Genomic DNA, 10,276 nt, shown 5'->3' on the forward strand with positions numbered 1-10,276 from the left:
TCCCACACCGGTATTTGATTATTTTGATTTTTCAATGTATTTATATGTGTGCTTTTCTCTCCACATCTTATTACCTTCCCCTGATGAAGCTCTTCTGAGCGACATGCGTCGGGCTGGTATTTCCTCTCTGACACATCCCATGGCTCTTACTTTGTTTTGACATAGGTGATTTCCCCTTTGGACCTGTTTGGTTTATTTATTGTGGTGCGCTATCTTTAAACAGGAATATTTTCAGGGTTTGTTGTATTCATCTTGCATTTCCCTTGCTCCATTCTTGATAGTATGTATTGATACTGTACCTTATGTGTTTATCTGTTTATCCATTGCATTAGCACTTTATTATAGGTCCTTGGGATAATACCTTTGCCTTATGTCTTACAAGCTTGTCTTTTGTATTTAGTGCACTAGCACTGCTTTACTGAGTCCATGGGACAGGTGTCCTTATTTTTAATTGGTTTTATTGTGTTTTGCACTTACATGCGTATAATAAACTTTTGTTACACTAATTATTTAGTGAGTTGAGTGCTCCTTGCTTACTCTTTTCCTTTATATACATTGTTCTTGTAGGCCCTGCACCCTCGCTTGGTTCATTTTTTTTTTTCTTGACCCTAGCTGTGCGGCCCTATCCCTCCTTTTGCTGAACAGCTCATTGAACTCAATGTGTCAAAAACACAATGAAAACCGCAGTAATAATTTACATGATGCATTTCAATAGGTAACCTCTAAAAATCAGCAAATAAAAAACACTGTGCAGAAAGTAAACATGCAGAAAGGTTTGATTTAACAGTCGGGCTACAGCGTTGACAACACAGGTTATAGGACATTGAATTTGCTTGTGACAGTGAAAGGTAATCCGACCCGGTTACAGTGACAGTGAATACGACACTAAGACCGAGGCATTGGATACGACACTAAGGGAGGGTTTGCACGTGCGATGTCGGTGGGGTCAAATCGAAATGTTCGCTACGCCAGGAAGCACAAGATATTGCTGCTGCAACAGGGGCGGGGACAATCGCGTGCGACTTCGCAGCATCGGCTTGCAATGTCGCAATGTGCAAAGCCCGCCTAAGACAGAGACCTTGGATACGACACGAAGACAGAGACATTGGATACGACACTAAGACAGAGACATTGGATACGACACTAAGACAGAGACATTGGATACGACACTAAGACAGAGACATTGGATACGACACTAAGACAGAGACATTGGATACGACACTAAGACAGAGACATTGGATACGACACTAAGACAGAGACATTGGATACGACACTAAGACAGAGACATTGGATATGACACTAAGACAGAGACATTGGATATGACAGTAAGACAGAGTCATTGGATACGACAGTAAAGGCCCTGTCACACACAGAGATAAATCTGCGGCTGATCTGTGGTTGCAGTGAAATTGTGGACAATCAGTGCCAGGTTGGTGGCTGTGTACAAATAGAACAATATGTCCATGATTTCACTGCAACCACAGATCTGCCAAAGATTTATCTCTGTGTGTGACGGGGCCTTTAGACAGACATTGGATATGACAGTAAGACACAGACATGGAATACGACCCTGTGACAGAGACATGGAATACAACACAGTGACAGAGACATGGAGTACGACCCGGTGACCCAACAAGGAACATAACTGGACCCAAAGGAAAAAAAGAAGCTTGCATGCACCAGGTGATCAGTTGGTCTAACAAGCCGTGGACTGGAGGATAAGCCTAACAGCAAAGTGTAAAGGTGGAGAAGCTGTAACGAAAAGTTGACCGAAGGAGCAGTGAACACAGGAGCATGGATGATACTCATCTTTCGGTAAGATTTTAGGTAACAGCATGGCTGCATTGTTGAAAGGCCAGGCATGTTACTATTGTGCAGAGGCACACATGATAACTGGTAATGGAATATGATAGGGACAGGGTCAGAATAGCATGATGAGTCAGATATGATGGAGACAATGCCATGCACTGTTAAGCGAAGATGTATGTGCTATGTATTTAGTGTGCCATTGTTTCCCATGATCAGAGTACCATGCCTGGACTTAGGGGAACAACTAGTACCGTAATTGAACCCAGAGGAGTTCAAATTAGTGACGAGTCCCGGAACAATGACGAGCATAGTGCCATTGGTGGTGCATTCATCTCATGGTAAGCATCTGTTCATGTCTATCAGGGTAAGCTTCAACTATGTTGTTGACCAACATGAGATATTTAATTTTTTTGTCTCATTAATTGCAGTAAAAAAAGGCAGAAGAAAAGTAATATAACTTGTACCAATGTAACTAAAAAAAAAAAAAAAAAAAAAAAGATTTTAAACTATGTTTGCCAAATTATACTGAAGAAGAGAAACAAAAAAGAGCTAAAGAGGTTTGTGAAATTATTTCGCAATCTAATTAATGAGTGCATTCTAATCTAAATTAAAATTTATTTTCAGAGAGAATTATTGTACCGTGATCTCCAGCAATTTAGTGAATCATTTCAAAACCCTGATCTGATTTTGAGTGTCCAGCCCAAAAAAAACATGGAACGTGAAGAACAACAAGAGTGTATCCCATCATTGCAAACCTGGTGTAACTGTGGCAACTGTATGGTGATGCCAACTGCAGAAGAGTGTGTATGCTGCACCAGTATCCATAACACTACTGGAATCATGCAAGAAAAAGAACCACAATTGACATGCATTACAGAGCACGACACATTTCACGACGTGTACAAACAAGGACCAACTTCGAATATGTGAAACGTACCATAACTTTGGTTATGATCGTCCAATACCAATGGATAATAGGTATGAAAAGTTAAAATTTTATTTTGAACTATAAGCACTGTTATTTGTATACTATACAATTTTATTGGTTACAGGAATTACAGGAACGCAGCATACAGATTTTTCACGATGTGGGTGCGCGGGTATTTGGGTCCCAAAAAATGAAGACTGATTCCTGGCAGGCACGATACTGCTTAAGGAACGTGTCTCTGACTGTGGAGCCCCCCCCTGACCAATCCTAAAGGAAGCAAGGGTCGTGCCCATATCCCCTCTTTCCACCATTCCCTAGGTGAGCCACTAATTGGGATGCCCAGCTGACCAACGGGATCACAAGAGAAAGGGGGGTCCAGCCACACCTACAGGGGTTAAATTCAGTGCCCGGGGTCAGCGATTTCCTCTTTCCCTCTGGCTGCCCCTCTAGAAGCTTTTGTTCCTGAGGACCCCATGGAGACGATCGTCATGGCTGACTCCCTGACGGAGGCCCTGCGGCAGAGAGCGGCACAGGAAGGTGAGCACTGGCTACAAGCCCTTATTTCTGGCCTCAGCGCTCCCCTCCCTGCGCCCTCTCCGGCTTCTCAGGGAATTCTATCCATCCCTGGGACTCCGTCCACCGCAGCCCCTCCAGGCCACCCCATAGATCTGTATGCCCAGGCCTCAGTCTCACTGGCCCCCACCACAGCCCCTCCGGACCTCCCCATAGATCTGTATGCCCAGGCCTCATCCTCACAAGCCCCCACCACAGCCCCTCCGGACTTCCCCATAGATCAGCTCGAGTGCTCGCTAGCCTCCCCCGCAGCCCCACACTCCAGCACTAGCTCCCCCGGGATCCAGCCGGTCACTAGCCCCCTGCACACGGAGCTCTCAGCCCAAGCCAAGCCCAGGGAGCTGCCGACCCAGGCAGACCGACGCTCCCAGCGCTGCTCTCGCCCCCCACAGCGCCTCCGGGTCACCGGTGAACCCCTGCATCACCGGCGCCGGCCAGGAAAAGCTAAGCCCCACGTGGAAGCGCCCTGCCCCCTCCAGAGATCCAGGAGACAAATCACCTCCTCCTCTTCCAGGCCGAGCGTCCTGGCTCCGCCCACCATGCAGCGTCATTCCCGGGCACCGCCCACTCCCCTGTTGCAATGCCAGCAGGCGAGCACCTCCCCTCCTACAGGCTCCGCCCCTCCAGCAGGCTCCAGCGTGATGCTTACACAGGAGGCGGAGATCACCAGTGTAATGTCCACAGCTGCAGGTTCCTCTGCTCGGTCTCTCCTGACCGATCAGCGATCCCTGCAGCAGGGCTATAACGTTACACAGAGTGACAGTGCACCAATCACCACTGACACACACACCACATCCCCACTAACAGCCCCCCCTCACACAGCCCTTACCAGACATACAATGCCCCCTATACTCCCCCTCCTGCCCCCCAGCAATGCTCAGCACACCACTAACCACGTAATCCCCACTAACTCACCACATTCAGTGCACACCCCAATATTAACCAGCGAAAACCACTTAGTTACTGCACATAACCCGCCCTGCGAAACAATTAGCACAAGTTATAATGTCCCCTCGGTCGCCCCCCAGCGCACCCATAGCCACAGCAGGCGTAGGCATAGGCGCGGCAGGTCCTCCCCAACCTCCTCCGACGAGTCCCGACGCCATTCCCCACATCCCTCTAAAAGGCGATCCCCACATTACCACCGGAGACGCAGCTCCCATAGGAGCCGCCACAGATCGCGGTCCTCCAGATGGCGTACCCCATCATCATCTTCACAATGGTCCGACAAATCCGAGAGTCCCAACAGACTAGCCCGGCCTCTCGACCGACGCCAGCGGTCACGAGCCGCATCCATGGCTGTCAGCCAGGGAGACCGGTCATCTCCCAGGGCGCCCGGCGAAATTAATCAGACCATCATCCAAGCAGGAGTCCCTCCAGCACCCGGAGTCGCTCCTCCAGCCATCATCCCAGCGGGAGCCGGAGTCCCTCCAGCACCGGGAGTCGCTCCCCCAGCCATCATCCCAGCGGTAGCCGGAGTCCCTCCATCACCTGGAGTCGCTCCTCTAGCCATCATCCCAGCGGGAGCCGGGGTCCCTCCATCACATGGAGTCGCTCCTCCGTCCGTCAATCGAGTGGGAGCCGGGGTCCCTCCATCACATGGAGTCGCTCTTCCTGCATCACACAGCGGTGAGTTCTCCGAGGCCAATGCACACGACACCGTACATAATATCGGGCATAACGCAGTGGGGAACGAGCTAGCGTCAACCATTAAGGCATTAATTCATCAGCTGACGCGCTCTAGCGCTACACCAGAAGATAAAGCTACACCGCAGCTAGCGAGCCTTCACAAGGACGCGTTCTTCTGCGGTATTAGCCCCCTAGGGGCGCACATAGATCAGGAGACAAGAGACAAAATCTGGAATAATGACTATATTGACATATGGTCCCTATTATCCCCCGACCAACTGACTATAGATAAAGAAAGGAGGACAAACGACCGTTCATACGACAGAAATAGACCGAAAATAGCGCAGACGATGAATAATTGGCTACAGGCTTTCGCAGTCTTAGGCTGTATTATGGGCCAGAAGCATCCGGAACGCTGCTCCGAGCTCTATATATATCAGGATCTGATATATAACTCATACAAGGCCCATGGCGGGTCAGCCTGGAGGCGGTATGACGAGGAGTTCCGCAGGCGGCTGGCCCTGCAACCCAGCCTAGGCTGGGGAGTTAAAGCGACAGACGTATGGTTACGACTGATGCTGTCACAGAAGCAGCCCCCCTTTTCACCTACGACCACTAGCTACCCCGCAGCCCAACACTCAGTGGTCGTGCGAAAAAACGGGCCCTGCTGGCAATTTAATGAGGGAAATTGCCGTTTCCTCACGTCGTGCAGATACAGACACGACTGCTCTGCTTGTGGAGGAGGACACCCAGCAGCAAGGTGTACCCGTCCAGCAATCAGGGTGCCTACAAGGCAGAACCCCGGTGAGCGTAACCGCAATGGCCCCCTGGTTAAACCTCTACCCTAATAAAGAAGCTGCAAGGCAATTGCACTCCGGCTTTACACACGGTTTTATTATCCCCTTCAAACCTAATAGAACACCAACCCTGGCGCATAACCTAAAATCCGCTCGCGAATTCCCCGACATCTTGAAACAAAAAATTCAAAATGAAGTAAACCTAGGCCGAATGGCGGGCCCCTTTGAATCAATCCCTTTCCAAAATATCAGGATATCCCCGCTAGGCATTATCCCAAAAAAGGAACCCGGGAAGTATCGTCTAATCCATCATCTGTCCCACCCAAAAGGCGCATCGGTTAACGACGGAATCCCCCCAGAGGAAGCATCGGTAACATACGCGTCCTTTGACAAAGCAGTAGAATTAGTCCGCGCAGCGGGGCCCGGTGCCCTGCTAGCTAAATCTGACATAGAGGCGGCATTCCGCCTATTACCCGTGCATCCCGACTGCTTCCACCTGCTAGGCTGCAAGGTGAACGAACACTATTATTACGATATGTGTCTGCCAATGGGATGTTCCATCTCATGTCACTACTTTGAGTTGTTCAGTTCGTTCCTGGACTGGGTAGTTCGTTACGAAACAGGCAGCAATTCCCTGATCCATTACCTCGACGACTTTTTATTCGTCGGCCCCGTAAACTCTAAACTCTGCTCCCTCCTCCTCACAAAATTTAAATTTATAGCTCAGCGGTTCGGCGTCCCGCTATCACCCGAAAAAACAGTCGGCCCCTGTAACGTCTTGCCTTTCCTCGGCATCGAGATAGACACTAACGCAATGGTTTTTCGCCTACCAGCAGAAAAAATTCAGAAAACACTGCATATGCTGGAGGGTTTCTGCGAGGCGAAAAAGGTTACCCTCCAACAGATGCAGTCCCTGCTGGGTCTGCTGACATTCGCCAGCCGCGTAATGCCGGTCGGCAGGGCCTTCTCTCGGCGATTATCACTAGCAACAAAGGGCATTTCCCAACCAGGCCATAGAATCAGGCTCACTCGCTCGCTGAAGGCAGACTTACTAGTCTGGAAGACTTTCCTTCAATCTTTCAATGGCCATACCTGCGTCATGGCTAAAGAGACGTCAAGCACAGACATAGGGCTCACTGTAGGAGGACGTAATAAAAAGAGCTTTGCGGCAATCTACAAGAACCAGTGGTGTACCGGCAGCTGGCCGGATCTGTGGGCCACATCAAGCTGGGGGAGTGACCCAGCCCTGCTAGAAATATTCACAATTGTATTATCCATGGAGTTATGGGGTCACCAGCTGGAAAACTCAAACATTCGATTTCCAACAAAAAATCCGATAACGGCGAAGAGCTTAAATCACATGTCGTCTGCGTCGCTGCCCTTACTGGCTCTGCTACGCAGGCTCGCCCTTCTATGCCTGAGACACAACATCTGGTGCCGAGCTCATATAACGGCAGACATAGACGATAACCTTGTTAACTCTCTTTTATGTTCCGATTGGCAGGCCTTCACAGACCATCTCCCAATGGCGCATCCAGAGGGTATCCCGTGTCCTCCATCGCTATGGGACACTGTAGCCAATCACTAATGCCTCTAATCCGTGCCTCCGTTACACCGGCTACCTGGCAGGTCTATGGTAAGGCTTGGGAGGAGTGGTGTTCACTAATCCAGGGTAGGCCCGTTCATAACTGCGACCGCGCAAGAAGCGAAGTGACGACGGAATTTTTGCTTCGGCTCAAAGAACAAGGGGCGTCGGGCACATCGGCACAACGGCATTTATCAGGGATAGCCTTCTTTTTTCAATTAGCAGGGTGGGTGGATGTGACGAAGTTCTTTGTCATTAAGCAAGCCATGAAAGGCTGGAAAAGGCTTCAACCTAGTCAGGAATGTCGTCGCCCCATGTCACTGAAATTACTACACGACATTATTGCAATATCCCCCTCAATATGCAAGTCTCCATACGAGGCGTCCCTCATATCAGCATCCTTCGCTATCGTTTTTTTTCGGCGCGCTGCGCATTGGTGAATTGTTACCCCGCTCAAAAACAGCAACTGAAGGCGGGTTACTCAACGAGGATTTAGTCATATGCAGCAACGCTCTGCGCATTCGCGTGCGTAAATCCAAATGCGACCCCACCGGGAGGGGCACGTGGGTCCTGGTTAACTCAGCAGACGGCCCAGTATGCCCACTAAAAATAGTCAAACAGTACGCGCTGATCAGACACGCAAGCAGATTTTTTCTTTCCCATACGGACGGGTCCCCGCTTACCAAGTATCAATTCCAAGCAATGTTTAAACAGTGCTTAGCGAAAGCTGGGGAGAATCCGAAGGAATACGGGACACATTCCTTCCGAATCGGGGCAGCCACTGAGGCAGCGAGGGCAGGAGTAACGGAGGCTGAAGTGCAGAGAATGGGTCGATGGAAGTCCGCTTGCTTTGCCAGATATATAAGACCGGATTTGCTGAAATAACACGTTTATCTATTACAGGCGACTGCAGACCGGCAGTCTGGGTAGTTGGTCACTCTTATATTTACTGGGCAGAAAAAAGAGCCATGATTCGACCAGGAGGAAAGAACCTTGGCTTCAGAAACGTTGAGGTCAATTGGAGAGGCATCAGAGGGCTAAGATGGCAACAAATTTTCCCGGAGATGGTGGACATCTCCAGGTCGGCCACGGGGCCGTTGGTAATGGTGATTCATGCTGGTGGCAATGATTTGGTGAAACGCAGTACGGTCGAACTACTAACAGTGATGAAGACGGACATCGAACGTTTGGCCTACCTCTTCCCGGATACAGTATGGGTGTGGTCAGAGATAGTACCACGAGCGGTATGGCACGGAGCAAAAAATGCAAATGGCATAGAGCGGTCAAGGAGAAAGATCAATGCGAGAATGGCAAAATTCATGAGAGAAAGATGTGGAATCGTGGTGCGTCACCACCAGTTGGAAGGCGATAACTCTGCACTGCTGAGGGCAGACGGAGTGCACCTTACGGACATTGGTCAAGACATTTTGTTGTCCGGGATACAGGACGGAGTGGATCAGGCCCTGAAGGTGATGGGTGGGGTCGGAGTCCTGTGTAGGCGGTACACATGATCCTCCGTGGCGGAAAATGGCGGAGAGGGGGCCAAGGTCGTAACAGCTCGTTGGCTGCACGCCGGTCGGTCGCAGACAAGGTTGCGGCGACGAGCTCGTAATGACATGGAAGGCCCCTTCTCTACCTATGAACTTAATAAACTGTGACCGACCTGTTTTCACCCCATCTAGGCCTGCCCGTGTTTTCATTTGGGGACTGGGGGGAAGAGGGGAGGGCACCGCTTCAAACATACGGGTCTCCACAGTCTGGCAGGCACGATACTGCTTAAGGAACGTGTCTCTGACTGTGGAGCCCCCCCCTGACCAATCCTAAAGGAAGCAAGGGTCGTGCCCATATCCCCTATTTCCACCATTCCCTAGGTGAGCCACTAATTGGGATGCCCAGCTGACCAACGGGATCACAAGAGAAAGGGGGGTCCAGCCACACCTACAGGGGTTAAATTCAGTGCCCGGGGTCAGCGATTTCCTCTTTCCCTCTGGCTGCCCCTCTAGAAGCTTTTGTCCCACCCTCCCTCCCTTATATGCTCAGCACCCTCTTATTAGTTTTATTGTTTTTTTACCAGAATAATTGTGTGTTAACTGAATATATGAATATAGATGCAACCCTAGTATTTGAAATTACGTCACAGCGGAAAATGGCGGAGAGGGGGCCAAGGTCGTAACAGCTCGTTGGCTGCACGCCGGTCGGTCGCAGACAAGGTTGCGGCGACGAGCTCGTAATGACATGGAAGGCCCCTTCTCTACCTATGAACTTAATAAACTGTGACCGACCTGTTTTCACCCCATCTAGGCCTGCCCGTGTTTTCATTTGGGGACTGGGGGGAAGAGGGGAGGGCACCGCTTCAAACATACGGGTCTCCACAGTCTGCCTATGCTGTTAGAAAAGTTCGAGAACTGTTCCCTGAAGAGTCTGGAATTGACTTGGGATTCCAACCTGTTGTCGACTACTGTGCTTCAGATATGGCCGACAGCTAAATGACATATTTGTAAAGTTCTGAACACTTATTCTTTTCATCAATCTGGATGTACATTGTAAAGATTTTTATTGAAATAAAATTGTTTTACCAAAAAAAATGGATTGTTGTAATTTGAAGATCGGTTTGTTGTGCAGCTTCTTCTTTGCGGTCATTTTTTTTTATTTTGTTGGCAAACATACAAAGGCATACATGCACTTCAAAAAAAATTAAAAATTAATTTAGAAATTTTGTGCACAAACAACATTTCATGTGTTTTTCATGCAAAAACGAGAAATGTGATCTCGAACTTTGGGAATTTTGCATGGACGTTGCTCTTTGGCAATGTTTCTAGGCAGCAACTGTTGTCGTGAATGCCAGTTGTGCTGAAGGTCATTTTTGCATAACTTCACAAAATCAAAAAGCATTTTTAACAAGTGTGTGTATGACATTTCGGTGTACAATTTCTTTACTTGCCATTTTTTGCTCAG

The 10,276-nt window shown here is 49.3% G+C and overlaps 1 long non-coding RNA gene across 1 annotated transcript; it reads left to right on the forward strand.

Annotated features, from left to right (window-relative positions):
- The first annotated feature begins 4,780 nt into the window (after positions 1-4,780).
- Positions 4,781-9,057, forward strand: LOC142301266 (uncharacterized). The gene is made up of 3 exons (XR_012752733.1): positions 4,781-4,939; positions 7,241-7,372; positions 8,225-9,057. It is a non-coding gene; the product is annotated as an uncharacterized LOC142301266 (long non-coding RNA).
- Positions 9,058-10,276: the final 1,219 nt, after the last annotated feature.

This window comes from Anomaloglossus baeobatrachus, chromosome 4 (genome assembly GCF_048569485.1).
Source record: "Anomaloglossus baeobatrachus isolate aAnoBae1 chromosome 4, aAnoBae1.hap1, whole genome shotgun sequence".
Classification (NCBI taxonomy): domain Eukaryota; kingdom Metazoa; phylum Chordata; class Amphibia; order Anura; family Aromobatidae; genus Anomaloglossus; species Anomaloglossus baeobatrachus.